We start from the raw sequence: 16,965 nt of genomic DNA on the forward strand, positions 1-16,965 counted from the left end.
AGAGGCTGGCAATCCTGTGCACTAGGGAACGGAGCTCTGCTTCCACTCTGGACCCTCCCAAGCCCGGCCCTCCTAGGTCACACCTGGCGACCAGCTGATGACTTTTGAAATAGAACTCATCTCATGAGCAAATAAAACCTGAAAGGTTACATTGGGGATGAAAACTATTTCTGATTGTGAAAGCTAGGAAAGCAACCAGAACACCCAGAAACCAGAGACTCTTGAGAAGGATTTCTAAAGGCCCCATAACTGGGAGAATAAATTATCAATATTATAAAATAAATGGTAATGGCAGGGAATTTGCATTGTAAAAATATGCACAGCTGCAACTTAAGAAATTGGCTAAGCTTAGGATGGCGCAGAGCAATGATGTGAGAAATCTGCACCAGAAGGAAGTTCTACTGCTTAATTTTAAGCATGTGAACAGACTCCAGTCGCTCAGCAGTGAGAGAATGGTACTCTGCACATACTCAGAGGTACCTTTCTTTGTGATATCACTTCATATTTGCTCCTTTAACAAGGGGTTTGGGTGAAGCTAGATCAGATGGTGGGCTGGGGCACACCAAGAGTAGACGAGGTCCCCTTAACTTAGGCTGCAGTTTCCCCATTTCAGCTTTAAAGAAAGGAAGGCTGCGGATAGGAAGAGGTGATATTATATGGGTGTGGCTGGAGCTTTCTGGCATACACCAAATAGCATATTTCTCTTTACGCCACCTGGCAAGGGCTGTTTTTTGCACACAACTGATTCTGGGCTCTGCACTGACCACAATAAAACCAATGTTCATTTTCCTGCAAAGGCAGAATCAGAGAATCAGGGGTAACAGTAGCTCAAAACAAAAAGTATGTGCTTGCTCAAACATCAACTTAAGCATATTGCATTCTGCTTAAGGTAAGGTATAAAGGGATCTTAAGTGCCCCCCACACAACATGCAAACATTTCCACACCCCGCAGGGAAAATACTTTGCAGGAAGCAGAGATGGAAGGTGGGAAGGGCAGCATGCCTGAGCAGGAAAAGGAAAGGGAGAACCCACCTGCTTGGAATAGGATCTGGCATGCTGCTGTTACTGTTGCACTGACAGACAGTGAGTGCAGCAGCTGGAGGTCGCCTTGGAGGAAGGCTATTCAAAGTGTTGGTGCTGACCTTTAAAAGCCCTAAACGACCTCAGCCCTGAAGACCTGAAGAAACATCTCCACCCCCATCGTTCAGCCTGGACACTGAGGTCCAGCTCCAAGGGCCTTCTGGTGGTTCTCTCCCTGCGAGAAGCAAAGTTACAGGGAGCCAGGCAGAGGGCCTTCTCAGTAGTGGCGCCTGCCCTGTGGAACACCCTCCCACCAGATGTTAAAGAGATAAAGAACTCTACAACTTTTAGAAGACATCTAAAAGCAGCCCTGTGGAGGGAAGCTTTGGTGTGTCATGTTGCATTGTGTTTTCACTATTTTTTTGTTGGGAAGTGCCCAGAGTGGCTGGGGGAACCCAGTCAGATGGGCAGCAAACAAACAAACGAATGAATGAATGAATGAAGATGATGATGATGATTAACAACATGAAGGAAATGAAGAGTGTCCTAGTAGGGCCTACACCACAATCTTATATCTACTCAAAAGTAAGTTCCACTGAGTTCAGTAGAACTTACGCCTAAATAAGTGGGTATAGGATTGCAGCCCCAGCCTCTCTTCAGGCCTCTCCAGGCAGCACTTGGACCCACTTTCCAGCACAGGTGAGTGCAACAGCTGCATTACCAATTTAAACTGGCTGAGCAATTGTATAAAACCAGGTGGGTGGCTGAAGCATCTGCATGTTGCTCCCCATCTGGATTCTGCCAGCAATTCAACAATCTGAAGACTCAACCTTGGAGTGCCTCTTTTGAGAAATCTAGTGGCTGGCTGGGGAGGACGAACAAACAGGGTGGCAAAACCTGCAATACCAAACCTGATGCTGTTCCTCTCCTGCCTGCTACAAGGTCCTAGGCTGCTGTCAAACAAATATGGATGGGCAGGCTCAGAGTATTATCTCCCTCCCACCCAGATCAGCTCATGCATTGTACTTCACTGCCGATCCATTTTGCTGCCAGTCCCTATTTTTTCCAGGGCAGAAGTGTATGGGTGGGAGGGGAAGTCGATGTTTCTGCTGAGGAGAGAGAAAAGAGCCTCGTGCTACCAGCTGATCTTTGTTCCTCTTGCTTTTTCAGCTGACTACAGATGGGAGGGAGATGTCCACAGGGTGACAAACAAGAAATTATATGGGCGGCAGCAGTGAAAGTGAGGGGGCTAAGAGCTGTGTTCCTTAAATATACTATTAGCTATTGTTGTTAAGCAACCACTCCTGCTTAAAGATGCTATTAAGATACAATTTCCTATTTGGGTAACTTCCCTGTCCACCCAAGTCGTGAGGCTGCCCCTCGCTTACTCAGTGCATACAAAGGCATAAAGGGGCTGGGTTACAATTCAATTAGGGGAGCAATTCAATTCGGTTCACATTTTAATGCATACCTACCTAAATTGCACTTCTTCAAACATTACACAAACCAAAATACAGCTATCCTTTGACACTTGCACTTCTCTAAATTTTGCAATGCAGTTCTCCAGCCAAGCAACGTGGACACCCAAGTAAACACTGCATAGAAATGCACATGTCAGCAAAAGTAACATAAATGCATTATAAAGGCGAACAGTTTGCAAAAAATGTATATCAGGCAAAACCGCATAGAAGCATGTGCATATTAGCAGAACCTAAACACTGATTTAAAAAAATTGAGAGCTGTTTTTGTTTTGTTTTTTAAAGTAATGTAGAAATGTGAGGAACTGAGCTTAGGACTGGAAAAATGAGAAAACAAGAGAAAGCAAAATTGACAGGTTACCCCATTCCTAGTTACCAATGCCCAGCCTTGAAGGTTGCTCTATATTATAATCTCAAATAAGTATTGTGGACGGGCAAAACTGCTAGGAGCAAACATGCTATGGTTTGTTTTCTTGGCCCAGCTCTCCCCTTGTAAACAAGACCTCAAATATCATGGCAACCAATTTTTTAGAAGGCTGCTTGCTTGCCCACACACATGGGATGCATGATTAACTGAAAAATGGAAGAGAAGTGGGGAGCTCTTCCAATTGAGCAATGCTTCTCTGCTTGGTTACTTCTGAAGGTGGAATAAGGTAACAGTATTATACTAGCAGGTTAGACTTTTAATCCTTCTAACCTAATATTCCCTGAAATATGATGGCTCTCCAAAGTCTCTTAAGACAAGGGTCTTTCCTGTTATCCTGGTGATTCTCCCAACTCAGGGGTGAGGTCCGGAATAGGATCTGGCTAGCAAGCTGGACCCAGAGCTCCCCCATCCCTGTACGTGAGTGGTCAATCATCAGGTGACCCAAAATATTGAAAAACAATGCTTCCAGCTCATTATTTCCAGTGGGGTAGTCTGCAAAAGCTTATGCCATAATACACTTGCCAGTCTTTAAAGTGTTTTTGCTGCATTATTTGGCACTCTGACATGTCAACATGCTTTATAATTTTTATTCCACTTCACCTAATCTATGAAACAAATGGAATAGATCTGTATGTATGTGGGGACTTATGCAAATATAGTGATTTGCCCCAAGTTACCCACTGGGCCACTGTCAGAGGCAGACCTTGCACCAGGTGTCCTTGATCAGAGACCTGCCCTCTGTCCTTATAAGCAGAGCCCTGCTAGAACAAACCAAAGCTGTGTCTGATCCAGCATCCCATTCTCCTAGTCGCCAACCAGAAGCGCGTTGGAAGCCACAAGCCGGGCCTGAGAGCAAGAGCCCTCTCCTCACTAGTATTCCCAGCAAGCAGGATTCAGAGACACGCAGCCTGGACAGAGAGCCCAAACACTCTCAGAAAGAGCAGCAGGAGCTGCTGGAAAGTGGGTCTGGGAGGAGGGGAGCAGCCACAGCACGGCTGTGTTTTCCATTCTGAGCTGCGTGAAGATTTTTGCAATGTGGCTCTCCTACTTAGACAGGCTTTGGCTGGCTGCGCCGTGTATTCCTAGGTGCCAAATCCATTCCCACCCCCAGTGCCTGCAAGTGTGCCACGTCCCACCATCCTGAGAACCAAGCCTCATTCCCCCTCTCCAAACCGCTATGAAGGGGGGTGTCCCCCCAAGTACCAGGTGCCAATAAACATGCCTCCAGCCACAGCATTACTCACCCCAACCTACTTATCTTTCTTTTGCGAAGTTTCTGGCTCCCTCTGGGGAGATGCTGGCATGGCCCTTTCTTGCAGGGTGGGGGCGGTCTGGATTTCATTACTTGTTGCAGCCAATTCTGTTGTTCCTTTCTGCTTTCCATGTAAACATTTCCATTCCCCACCCAAATGTTCCCCACCCCACCCCCAGATTGCACGGCTAACGTTTATCCTTGAGCAGTGTTAGCAACTAACCTCTTTGGCTTCAGACTGGATGTTTCCTCTGCAAAATATCTCTCTATCTCGGACAACAGACTGAGAGATAGGGCGCTCAAATACCCAAGAAGACCGGGCTCCTACGCCTTTAATGGCAACACAGGAAGCTTCCTTCTTCTGAGTCAGACCATTGGTCCACCTAGCTTAATATTTGCCACACTGACTGGCAGCAGCTACTCCAGGGTCTTAAGCAGGGGTCTCTCCTAGCACCACCTGCATATGCTGGGGATCAAACCTGTGACGACCTGCATGCAAAGCCTGGCGTAGAGGGAGAAGCCTGCTCTAAAGACAGCTCCTTGCAGCAGCATGGTAAATCTTATCTTTACAAATAATACACAATGTTTCTTGGGAGGAAAGGGAAAGTCTTGCTTCTTCTCAGAGAAAAGAGCCCATGCTCTGCAGCGGAGCCATAGGCCCTTCCCAGAATACACCTAATCTAATAATGGACTAAACAAAGGACTGAAAACTGCCATTTGCTTTTTGCTTGCCTGTCTGTCTGCAAACCCCCTACCAGCCCTCACCACCTGACCTGCTGGGGTATCAGTTCACATCATGTTCACAAACTGATCATTACTGGCAGGGCTCTTTTTCGGCCAGAACTCGCAGGAACTCAGTTCCAGCACCTCTCAGGGACAAGGAAGGCGTTCATGGTGAGTTCTGGCACCTCTTTTCCTAGAAAAATAGCACAGAACTGGTGAGGAGGGAAACTGCAAACAGCATGTTTCCAAACAGGGCCGCGTCTAAATTATTAGTAAAACATGGTTGTGTATATATCATACATTTAAAGCACCCCAACCCCCAAAAGAGAAACCTGGAAACTGTAGTTTGCTAAGGGTTCTGCGAATTGTGAGGTGTAACAACAGCTTCCGAGACTCAGGTGTGTGCGTGCTTTAAGGTATGGTGTGCCTGCAGCCAGTGAGCAGGGCTAGGAAAACCTCACACAAGGTGTTGAAGAGGGGTGGGGAAACTGTGGCCCTTCAGATATTTGATTTTATCTGTTGTGGTCTTGTTGTGAACCGCCCTGAGACCTCCGGGTATAGGGCGGAGTATAAGTTTAATAAATAATAATAACAACAATAATATTGCTGGACTACAACTCCCATCCATCCCAGCATGTCCAATGGTGAGAAATGATGGGGTTTGCTCTCTTTACTAGTTCTAGAAAAAGGAAGAGCCCAGGATGATACAAACTAAGGCAGGGGTGGCCAACATGGAATCTTCCAGATGTTGTTTACTCTAGCTCCCATCAGCCCCAGCCAGCATCACCAAGGGCCAGGAACGATGGCTGCTGTAGTCCATCAACTTCTAAGGGCAGTACGTGGGGAGCTCCTGATCAAAGTGGCAGCGAGTCCAGAGGGAGGACGAGGGAGAAGAGGAAACAGTGGGCCCTAAGACACAGGAACCTTAGGAAGAACAAAGAAAGGAAGATCAGCAAACGAGCAAGGAGAAGCTGTGAGCAAGAAGAACAGTGGTGAGTGGACAGGACAAAGTCAGATAAGCTGAATAGAAAAACCGGCTGAGAGGGTGAAGGATGTGATATGGAATAAGTGGGGACCTCACGAAAGACATGCTGAAAGCCAGTTGGACGACTGGAAAACAAGTTACCTCCGAGGATGTGGACAGGGCTGCTTGGACTAGTGAAACTGACCACCTGTCTCCTTGATCCTTGCCCATCCTGGCTCATAAAAGCGAGCCTGGAAGGGCTGGGCGATGGGCTCTGCGGGGTGGTGAATGCTTCTCTCTGCGAGGGAGCCTTCCCAGACCCACTGAAAGAGGCGGTCATTAAACCACTTCTTAAAAAAAAACATCTTTGGAGCTGGCCAATATGGCCAACTATCGCCCAGTCTCAAATCTTCCATTCTTGGGAAAGGTGATTGAGCAGGTGGTTGCTCAACAACTCCGGGCACACCTGGAGGATGCAGACCATTTGGATCCCTTCTAATCAGGATTCAGGCCACATCATGGGACTGAAACTGCCTTGGTTGTGCTGGTCGATGATCTTTGGCAGGCTAGGGACAAAGGTGAGAACTGTTTCCTAGTTCTGCTGGATCTCTCAGCGGCCTTTGATACCATTGACCAAGACATCCTTCTGGAACAACTAGAGGAGTTGGGAGCTGGGGGCACAATTATACAGTGGTTCCGCTCCTTTCTCCTGGGCCGTGTCCAGAAAGTGGTGTTGGGGGGATGAGTGTTCAGACCCCTTGGCTCTCAGTTGTGGGGTGCCTCAGGGTTCTGTCCTCTCTCCCATGCTTTTTAACATCTACATGAAGCTGCTGGGAGAGATAATCAGGGGGTTTGGGCTGGGTGTTCATCAGTATGCGGATGACACACAGTTCTACCTCTCTTTTAAATCAGAACCAGTGAAGGCGGTGAAGGTCCTGTGTGAGTGTCTGGAGGTGGTTGGAGGATGGATGGCGGTTAACGGATTGAGGTTGAACCCTGACAAGACAGAAGTATTGTTTGGGGGGGACCGGGTGCAGGTGGGTGTGGGGGACTCCTTGGTCCTGAATGTGGTAACTGTGCCCCTGAAGGACCAGGTGCGCAGCCTGGGAGTCATTCTGGACTCACAGCTGTCCATGGAGGCGCAGGTCAATTCTGTGTCCAGGGCAGCTGTTTATCAGCTCCATCTGGTACGCAGGCTGATACCCTATCTGCCCGCAGACTGTCTTGCCAGAGTGGTGCATGCTCTGGTTATCTCTCGCTTGGACTACTGAAATGCGCTCTATGTGGGGCTACCTTTGAAGGTGACCCAGAAACTACAACTAATCCAGAATGCGGCAGCTAGACTGGTGACTGGGAGTGGCCGCCAAGACCACATAACAACGGTCTTGAAAGACCTACATTGGCTCCCAGTACGTTTCCGAACACAATTCAAAGTGTTGGTGTTGACCTTTAAAGCCCTAAACGGCCTCGGCCCAGTATACCTGAAGGAGCGTCTCCACCCCCATCATTCTGCCCAGACATGGAGGCCAAGTGCCAAGGGCCTTCTGGCGGTTCCCTCACTGCGAGAAGTGAGGTTACAGGGAACCAGGCAGAGGGCCTTCTCAGTAGTGGCCCCCACCCTGTGGAACGCCCTCCCACCAGATATCAAGGAAATAAGGAACTATCCAACTTTTAGAAGACATCTAAAGGCAGCTCTGTTTAGGGAAGTTTTTAATGTTTGAAGTTTTATTCTGTTTTTAATGTTCTGTTGAAAGCCACCAAGAGTGGGTGGGGAAACCCAGCCAGATGGGCAGGGTAGAAATAATAAATTATTATTATAATTATTAAGTGCAGGAGAAGGCTTTACATGGTTTGGTAGAAAGCCGAAACAGACTCTCGGCAGATGCACTTCCTGCTGCTGCCCACCCCCCTGGTGTGCTTCTGCCTAGCTGGAATGTACTCTGGTAATTCTGAGGATGCCTCTTTTGCCTGGGCAGAAGTAGGTCAGGGCTCTCAATATGGAGGTCAAATGGCCGAAATATTGGGAAATTTTGGAACAAGAGGGAGACAGACTGAAATTGCAGAGTTTTGAGAAACTAAAAAACAAAGTGCGAGACTGGCTTCATTATTATCAGATAATGGAGGCATACAATTTGGAAAAGAAAATTGGCTTCCAGGTGGAAAAATCAAAATTAGAAACAGAACTGTTAGAACCCAAAACTAAGATTTTGTCAAAGATGTATAACTTGCTGTTGAAATGGAACACTCAGGATGAAACGGTGAAATCTGTTATGATTAAATGGGCACAAGATGTTGGACATAACATAATGATGGCTGACTGGGAACAGTTATGGACCACAGGTATGAAGTTTACGGCATGTAATGCCTTAAGAGAGAATATTATGAAAATGATATACAGGTGGTACATGACACCAGTCAAGCTTGCAAAAATCTATCATTTGCCCGATAATAAATGTTGGAAATGTAAAGAAACTGAAGGTATATTCTTTCACCTTTGGTGGACGTGCCCAAGGATTAAGGCTTTCTGGGAGATGATTTATAATGAAATGAAAAGGGTATTTAAATATACCTTTCTGAAGAAACCAGAGGCCTTTCTCCTGGGCATGGTCGGCCAAATGGTGCCAAAGAAGGACAGAACTTTCTTTATGTATGCCACAACAGCAGCAAGAATACTTATTGCAAAGTATTGGAAGACACAAGATCTACCCACTCTGGAAGAATGGCAGATGAAGGTGATGGACTACATGGAATTGGCGGAAATGACTGGCAGAATCCGAGACCTGGGAGAAGAGTCGGTGGAAGAAGATTGGAAGAAATTTAAAGACTATTTACAGAAATACTGCAAAATTAATGAATGTTAGAATGATGTCAGAATGAAGTTAAGTGGTTTAAGCAGCAATGTTATAAAGGTGTATGTAAAAATGGATTGTTAACAGGTGAAAATCCAAAGTTATAATATATTAAGTTAAAGGTTTAAGACCAAAACAAAGAGGGAAAGGAATTGCTGAATTAACCAATAGAACTGGAATACAAAAAAGGGAGGTGTGAGGAGGTCAGGGAAGCAAGGAAATGAATGTAAGGCATGGAAAGATTGATGTGTTTTTTTTAAGTGTCTTTTATCTTTTTTCTGTATTTTGTATTTTTCTTTCATTTTTATTTCTTTCTTTTTTTCTTTTCTTTTTATTTATGTAATTTTTTCTTTGAAACCTTAATAAATATCATTTAAAAAAAAAAAAGAAGTCAGTCAGGGCTGTGTGAGCATTTGCAGAAACTAGCCTCCTGTACAAAGGAGGAAAAGACATGGACCTTGCTGCCCATTTCGGCCTCTGCTCCTGCCCCCCAGAAGGCTGCTCAGAGGAAACAGATCCCCTCCTTGAAGGATGGTCTCATATGATGGTTGGGGACTCCTGGCCCTGCAGGGCTCCTGACAAAAAAAATAGCCGCCCTTATTTAAAATGTAGCCCCTTGCAAGCTTGTGGCGTTGGCGGCCCTATGCCTATTCTTTAGTAGAAACACTGAGGCGGAAGCAGAAAGGGGGGTGTGCATCTCAGGAGTTTTTCAAACAAAATCTACGAGTCTCCTGACCTTAGATCAAAAGCCAATTTGCTGCAGAGCAACCATGAAAATTGCTCCAGTTTCAGACCACCCCATGACCCTCTGAGCAAACAGAAGTGCCTTTGCTAAGTTGACAAACTGGAAAGGATTCTGAGGAGGGTTAGAAAGATAAAGAGCACCAGAAAGCCCACTGTAGAAAGGAAAGGTTGAAGGAGATTATTATAAGCAGCCCAGGAAGAGGAAAACCCCACACGGGAGAACACGGACAGACGTCAGCAAAAAATGAAAGTATGAATTACTCCTCATAAAGTGCAGAAGGCACAAAACAAGCAATGATGCATTTAAATAAAAGGAAAAGGGCAACTGAATAAATATTTTAAGTACCAGTGAAATAAATGGTTAATTGGGAATGAAGGTGAATCTCATTCCTGGGAGCATTCCAAGAACAGACTGAGGAGCACCTAGTGTGGGCGCTTTGACAAAGGAGGCCAGAGAGGATTCTGATTTGTGCATACACTGAGATGATATAGGCTGGTGGTTTGCAGTGGCTGTTCTTCTTAGAGGTCTAACAGGCCTGCAAGGCCTCTGCTCTTCTCTTTGCTGTCACCTTGACAATCCACTGCCTGTACTACTCTAGGTAGCCATTAATGCTCCTGCCGGCTCCTCCTCTATTACACTAAACTCTCCTTTTACACGCATGTGACTTGGGCAATTCCAACCGTACACGGCTGAAGGATGGCTGGTTGAAACTGTGCAACTCAAGTCCCAAGCAAGGTGAAGCATAGAAAAGCTCTTCACATGCCGGGGCCACTCGTGGTTACCCAGTACAAAAGGGCTTTGAAGCTCCAGGCCTTGCGTGCTGGGCAAGACCCGCTGTGGGCACGGCTGTGGGAGTGCTGGAGATGCCCTCTCCCCGCCCGCCCGCACCCACCCCACCCACCTGCCAGCCACAGGGCGGCTCCAAGGATTTGGCTATATGCAATTTCCAGGCCTTAACATAACCCCTGGAACAATGGGTGGGATTCAACATCACATTAATACAGCCATTCCATCAGCACAAGTATTTCTGCTTATCAGATGGAACAATTTTCCCTCTCCCCCCTGTGAACTGTTCTGCGGGTTCTCCCAACACTCCAGAGCAGATTTGGGGCAAGCAGGAGGATCACTGCCTTCTACTAGTGCACCAGGTTAGCTGAATCCAGCCCAACGTCTTTAGGATTTTTTAGCTGCTGTAGAGTTTTCTACTATTTTAATGCATTTGCAATTCTGATATGTTGTCAGCCACTCTGCTTGGTATATTTACACTAGAAGGGCAGGAAATAAATGCCCTAATAAATAAATAAATAAATAAATAATCAGAGCTAAGCATAGGCCTGGCTGGTTCCAATATACGCAATCATATACGCAAGTTCTGCCAAGCACAGACCCACAATTTCCCCCACAGATATATATGTTTTAATGTTCCATTGAAATATTTATTTCTAGTTTGTTCCCAAACCCTAATCCACTTTGGTAGCTAGAAAACAGCCCTGAGGTCCAGTTCCATTTGCTGCACCTACAAAGTACAATTTTCTTCAAAGCTCATCTGCCTGTAAAATAAAACACCTTCCACTTGCCATACAGCTTTCAGGATATCTATGCTTCCATGCTAGGTTTTCCAACACCCTGCTGTGCCCCCCCTCCTGTTTTCCTAATTTAGTTAGACTTGCAAGCAGAAAATGGGCAGCAGGCGAAATCGGGGTGAATGTGGCCCTTCGGAGGCAGCCTGGTCCGTGCTGTGGAAGCAGGGGAGTTGCAGTGCGCCAGCCTCTCCGGGAGGACTAAGTGCCTCTTTAATTTCTTTTCAATCCTGTCAGGGCCACTTCACTCGTTCCTACGTCCTCTATAAGCGTTATTTTTCCACTGCGGAGGGGCAACCAAATCATCACAACTCTACCCCAAAAGCATTTGTGGGGGGGGGGCGTCTAGGAATCCACTTAATTGACGGCATATTAAAATCCCAGCCTCCTTCCTCCACTTGGGAGCCCTTCTGGAAGTCTGGAAGTCTTCGCGACCTCTAGGCAACTCCTGGATTCCCCCTTCAGACGCGCCCGGGAGCCAGCGAGCGTCCTTCTGCGCCCCTTTCGCCCTCCGCGCGCCCGCCCGCCCGCCCCGACCCGCGACCGCCGCTCATTCACACGAGCTTCCTGGCGCAGATGAAGAGCGCAGCCCGGTCCTACCTCCCGCAGATACCTCGGCGGCGGATCCCGCGCTGGTCTGCGGAGCAGGAGCCGCCAGGCGGCGGAGGCGCGACGGGGCCGGAGGGAGCGAGCGAGCGAGCGAGCGAGGCGCCGGGGGACGAGCTGCGGGGGAGCCGAGCGGGCGGCGCGGCCGGGAGAGGCGCAAGAAGGCGGCCCGGCCCCGGAAAGGCCCCGAGGCGTCCACGCGCAGCGGGGCTCCTCGGCCAAGGACTAACTAACCAACTGCGTCACCGATCACTCGGCCCCCCCGTAAAAGTTTGGCCACGCCCTGCCAGGGGATTCCCACAGACACGCGTGGAGCTCGGGAGGCCTGTCAGGAAAGCGCCGCCTTCCCACGCGCTGCTGGCCGGGAAGGGGAAGAGGCGCCTCGCCAGGCGGGTTGCTCGCCCCTCGCGGGGAGGAAAAGCGCCCAGCTATGGCTTTTGCTTCGAGCCCAGCCTGCTTTTACATCTCTGATGCCCTCCAGGTGTGTTTTTATGGAGGGCGAGAGATTTATATTATATTATATTATATTATATGCATATAATTTTTTATTAAGTTTTTGAAAAAATTTATACATATAAAACAAAACCATTTCAAACATTAAAATACATTGGTACCTCAGGTTACATACGCTTCAGGTTGCATACACTTCAGGTTACAGACTCCACTAACCCAGAAATAGTGCTTCAGGTTAAGAACTTCGCTTCAGCCTGAGAACAGAAATCGTGCTCCGGCGGTGAGGCAGCAGCGGGAGGCCCAATTAGCTAAAGTGGTACCTCAGATTAAGAACAGTTTCAGGTTAAGAACGGACCTCCAGAACGAATTAAGTTCTTAACCCGAGGTACCACTGTACAGCGTTCTTTCGAACCCTTAGACCCCTCCCTCCATGGTTCCATCTTTAAGATTAAACTTACTGAATCTTTTACCCTTATCTACCTATTATATAACCATAATTACCATAAAAAAGTTCACATTACAAGTGACTTTACATCCCTGCCAAAGATTTTAACTGTTTACAGTGGTCTTTTAAATAAATTACAGATTTATTCCAGTCTTTAGGCAAGACTTGATCCTCCTGGTTTCGGCTCTTCCCCATCAGTCTCGCCATCTCTGCCTACTCCATCAGTTTCACCTGCTTTCCTTTTCTTGGTACTCTCCTTCCTTCCTTCCATCTCTGGGCTAGTAGCATTCTTGCTGCCATCGTTGCAGACATAAAAAGTATTTTATCTTCTCTTGGTCACTCTTCACCTATTATACCTAGTAAAAAGGCTTCTGGTTTTTTGACAAAAGCCAATGGTATGACTTGGTATAAGGCAGATTCCTGTGTTCCCCTATGCAATATGGTGATCATTACTGACAGGGAAGTTTTTTTTAATGTTTAATGTTTTATTATATTTTTATGTATGTTGGAAACTGCCGAGTGTGGCTGGGGCAACCCAGTAAGATGGGCAGGGTATAAATCATAAAATTATCATCATCATCATCATCATCATCATCATCATCGTTACGGTGTAGGATGTCCCTATTTGCATTGGAGAAACGTATGTTAGCTTCCTGTGACATGTGAACATGGGATTGGGGTTTAAGGCTGGTCTGGCTTGTTAGGAAGAAGCAAACCACCCACAGGGGTGGGAAATCAAGCTTAATTGTGGCTTCGTGGCTTGTTTCTCTTGCTTGCGCCAGAAGGGGAGCACAGCAGGAGCAATCCAGCAGTGTGCATCAGCTTAGTGGTGCTCTGGCTTTTTATGATGCGTGAACGCAGCCATTGTATGCAAAACACTTTACATACGCTCTAAGGGTGCCTCCAGACAGGCAGTATATTGCAGGAGGGCTTCAGCCGCATATCAGGAAATTCAGCTTTGCACAATTACAGCAGACTAAAGTGTTTCATTCAATGGAAATTTTGAAGGTTAGGAATGGGACAGGAAAAGTATGGGATGAACAAATGGTTAATGGGAAGACATAAGCACCATGCAAGCAAACCTGGTTGAATGTTTATTGTTGTATTAATTGCCCCACAGACAAAGCAGAATAGCTGCACAATAAAGACTGGGTATAATCAAGCTCTGCATAAGCTTTATGTAAGCACATCAGGATGGTGCCTCAATAAATAAGTTGTTTGGAGGAGCCGAAAGAGCTATATAAATGACGGGTGACATTATTAGTCCTTTGTGTTTGGGGTTTTCAGTAGGTGGCTCCCCCCACCCTTTGTCCTTTGTATGAAGCAATGCCCTATAGTTCCCTGCCCATCTGGATTCTCAAGGCCCATCCCTAAAGCCAACATCATTTGCACAACTCCATAGTTCCAGTTAATGCCAACCTACAGCTTGCAAAAGGTCTCCTTGTGTTTCCAGTGAACAGTGTGGGAGGGAGGCTGGGTTCCAGATAGCCAAGGCATTGAGCCAAAACATTGAAATCATTAACTGGAGACACACACAAACACACAGGGCTTGGTTCATTCTGTCTGGCTATGAAATACTAATTTTCAGAGCTTACAGGCATCCTGACCTGTGCACTTAAACCCACATTTCATAAACAGACACATGCATGTATGGAAGGAGAGGAATTGTGATTGTTCTTAGATTGTTTAATTTTACAGTTAAAATGTAGATTTCAAATATTAAATAGCTTTTAAAAAATCAACATTCAGATACAACATAAATAATCCCGGAAGATATATGAAATCATTACACAGAAATTGTTGTAGACTGTCAATAGTGTCAGTATTAAGATCTTTACATTAAGCTTTTATACTCCCCTCACGCTTTTCATAATGCCCACAGGCAATGAAAAACATGAGACAAAAGCCAGCAATATTCCTCCATGTTTGTAAAAACAATAAAATGATGCCATACTGCCAAAAATGATTCATTTCTACACTGGCCCTGCATCACCTTGCACTCACGTGTCAGCTTCTCAAACAGTGCTGCCTCCCAGGTCTTTTAGTATCAGGAATCTATAGGTATCAGGAGTCTAGGAGCCTCCACCCACATAGGAGTATAATAAGACACAAAGACACATTATTTTAGGTTAATGGGCAAAATTAGGCCACAACTTTTATTGGTTACAGCATGTGAGTAGTATTGGCTTAGGTATTGGATGAAACAGCAATACCAGACTCCATCCCGCACAGCCAGGAGTCATATGAGGGTTAGCAATCAATGGGAGGAGCTTGTTAATGGAAATACAACTGGAAGCTCCCCCATGACGTCACCGGGGGTCGTGCCATGGCCCTAGCCACCAGCAGGGCATCGGACAGGATCCACAACCGCCGGATTCCTTTAACGGAATACCCAAAAGAGGAGGGGTAGATGATGGCGCATACCCAATCCTCCAACACAGCACACCTAGTCCAATGCCTAACCGCCAATACCAGAAAGTTGTGACGAATTGCTACGAGGTAGGTGGAAAAACCAAGAGGCTGGTGCCAATTTGCAAATGGATAAAAAAGTCCTACCAGGCCCCTTGGGCAACCAAGGCAACCAAACGAAGTCCATAGCAAGGTCATACGCAAAAGAAGCTGACCTAAGAGGGAGGGAGGCAGGGAGATCTGAAGAAAGCAGGAACAGACTGGGGGCAGAGCGCTGCCACGGCTATTTAAACGTGGCTAGCCCCGCCCACCAGTCGGCCCTATTGGTCAGCTGGAAGGCTTGGCCGTGGCAGCTGAAGTGATCAGTCATATATGCCTCCCTGCCCCCACGGGAGGCTGCTCCCACTCACAACCCCTCCCCTCTGGGAGGAGAGGCCTCATGTTAAATGGTCTCTTTAAATGTGAAGGTTCATTATTGTTCCACAAGATGTGTATGTCTTTAAGGGCCAGAGCAAATAACGAGACCCAGTTTTACAGCTGTGAAGCAGTATAGCAGGTGCTGTTAAGTTGTGTTAATTAAGCTGTGTCAGCAATTGGGTATAGTATATAAAGAGCAGCACCTAGCTCTCTCAATACCCTGGTGGTTGGTTGGTCATGCTTATTGATATATTTAGTGTAAAGGAGTTTTTGTTTTTGTTATTAAAACCTAGCTAAAGTTATTTTGCGTTCCTTGTAATGTGTGGTCTCCCCAGCATGCTTTCTGCAGCGCAACTGATCTGCAAATAGCCAACACCTTATCCTAAGGAAGTCACACTACTGTTACAATAGCTGCTGATTAGAAATGACTTATCAGCTCCCTGCTCTTCAACTCTCTATCTTGCCACAGCCAACCAAAGACAACCAACCACACCCTAAGCGACCCCCAACCTCTCTCACCACCAAGGAAATACAACAAGACAGCTCCCTTTTTCCGGGGGGGGGGGGGACAGCATTACAGGTGGGGTTCCGGGACCTGTGTTACCCAGCAGTGGGCAGAGGGATGCTGCCCACGTCACGAGGCTGCCCAGCCGCATCATGCCCCCCGGTTGACCAATCGGGTTAGCCGGGGGGCATGGCTACTTGCCATTTAAACCACGGCACAGCTGGGGGCAGCCTTCCTTCGTCTACTTTGGCGGGTCTCCCAGCCCCCCCACCCGCTTTCTTGTGTTGCTATGACTAATGTCGGTTGTGGGGGCTGGGTGGGAATTTTTCCACTTGGCATTGGGTAAGCCTTGTTATGGGAGGGGAGGTTGTTGCCTCCGCCTGCCCCTTCGTGCTAAGGGTATCCCATATCCGGGGGTGTGGTTCCTGTCCGAAGCCTGGGCGTGGGCCAGGGCCATGCCACGACCCCATCGGGGACCCTGGGGGAGCTCTTGATTGATGCATATCAGGCATAGGCAAACTCGGCCCTCCAGATGTTTTGGGACTACAACTCCCATCATCCCTGACCACTGGTCCTGTTAGCTAGGGATGATGGGAGTTGAAGTCCCAAAACATCTGGAGGGCCGAGTTTGCCTATGCCTGATGTATATCATAGGGCTCCCCCTATCGATGGTTGACCCTTTTGAGACTTCCTGCAGACGGGCAGGAGTCAGGATATAGTCTGGCTTCACCCAACTGCCTAAGCCAAACAGCTCACATCTGTAACCAATAAAGTTGTGGCCTAATTTATCCCACTAACCCAACATATTTGTGTTTGTGTGTTTATTTATGTGGGAACTGCGAGGACCGGGGCCTTGCCACGCAAGAGAATAGTAAGAGAACCCATACAAGTAACGCCATAGGCGCCGACTCCATGGGGCCTGAGGGGGCCCGAGCCCCCTCAAAAATTCGTTTGGGGGGGCTCTGCCCCCCCAATAATCTCGGGCGCCCCTCCAGCAGAGCGCCGCCGCCGCCCCTCCCCCAGCCCAAAATGCACAGGGTCGGGCTGCATGCCTCCTGCCCTCCCTCCCGAGCAAAAGCTCCACCCAATTTC

General features: G+C 47.4%; 2 protein-coding genes across 4 annotated transcripts in view; one reads left to right on the forward strand and one right to left on the reverse strand.

Annotated features, from left to right (window-relative positions):
* Positions 1–11,702, reverse strand: part of SORBS3 (sorbin and SH3 domain containing 3) — a 78,042-nt gene extending 66,340 nt beyond the window's left edge. Inside the window, exon 1 of one of the 3 annotated variants that reach the window (XM_080982387.1) lies at positions 11,639–11,702. The gene's annotated coding sequence lies outside the window, so the exon portion shown is untranslated. Of the gene's footprint in view, positions 1–4,169; positions 4,294–11,638 lie in introns of those variants that run through there. The other 2 variants (XM_080982389.1, XM_080982380.1) reach the window with 2 other exon arrangements.
* The window catches only part of LOC308464205 (uncharacterized protein), a gene marked incomplete at its 3' end in the record, with an annotated part of 365,536 nt that overhangs the window by 265,335 nt on the left and 83,236 nt on the right, over positions 1–16,965 (forward strand). The gene's annotated exons all lie outside the window — the stretch shown is intronic.

The sequence above is a fragment of the Podarcis pityusensis genome, assembly GCF_964106645.2.
Source record: "Podarcis pityusensis genome assembly, chromosome: 15".
In the NCBI taxonomy this organism is placed as follows: domain Eukaryota; kingdom Metazoa; phylum Chordata; class Lepidosauria; order Squamata; family Lacertidae; genus Podarcis; species Podarcis pityusensis.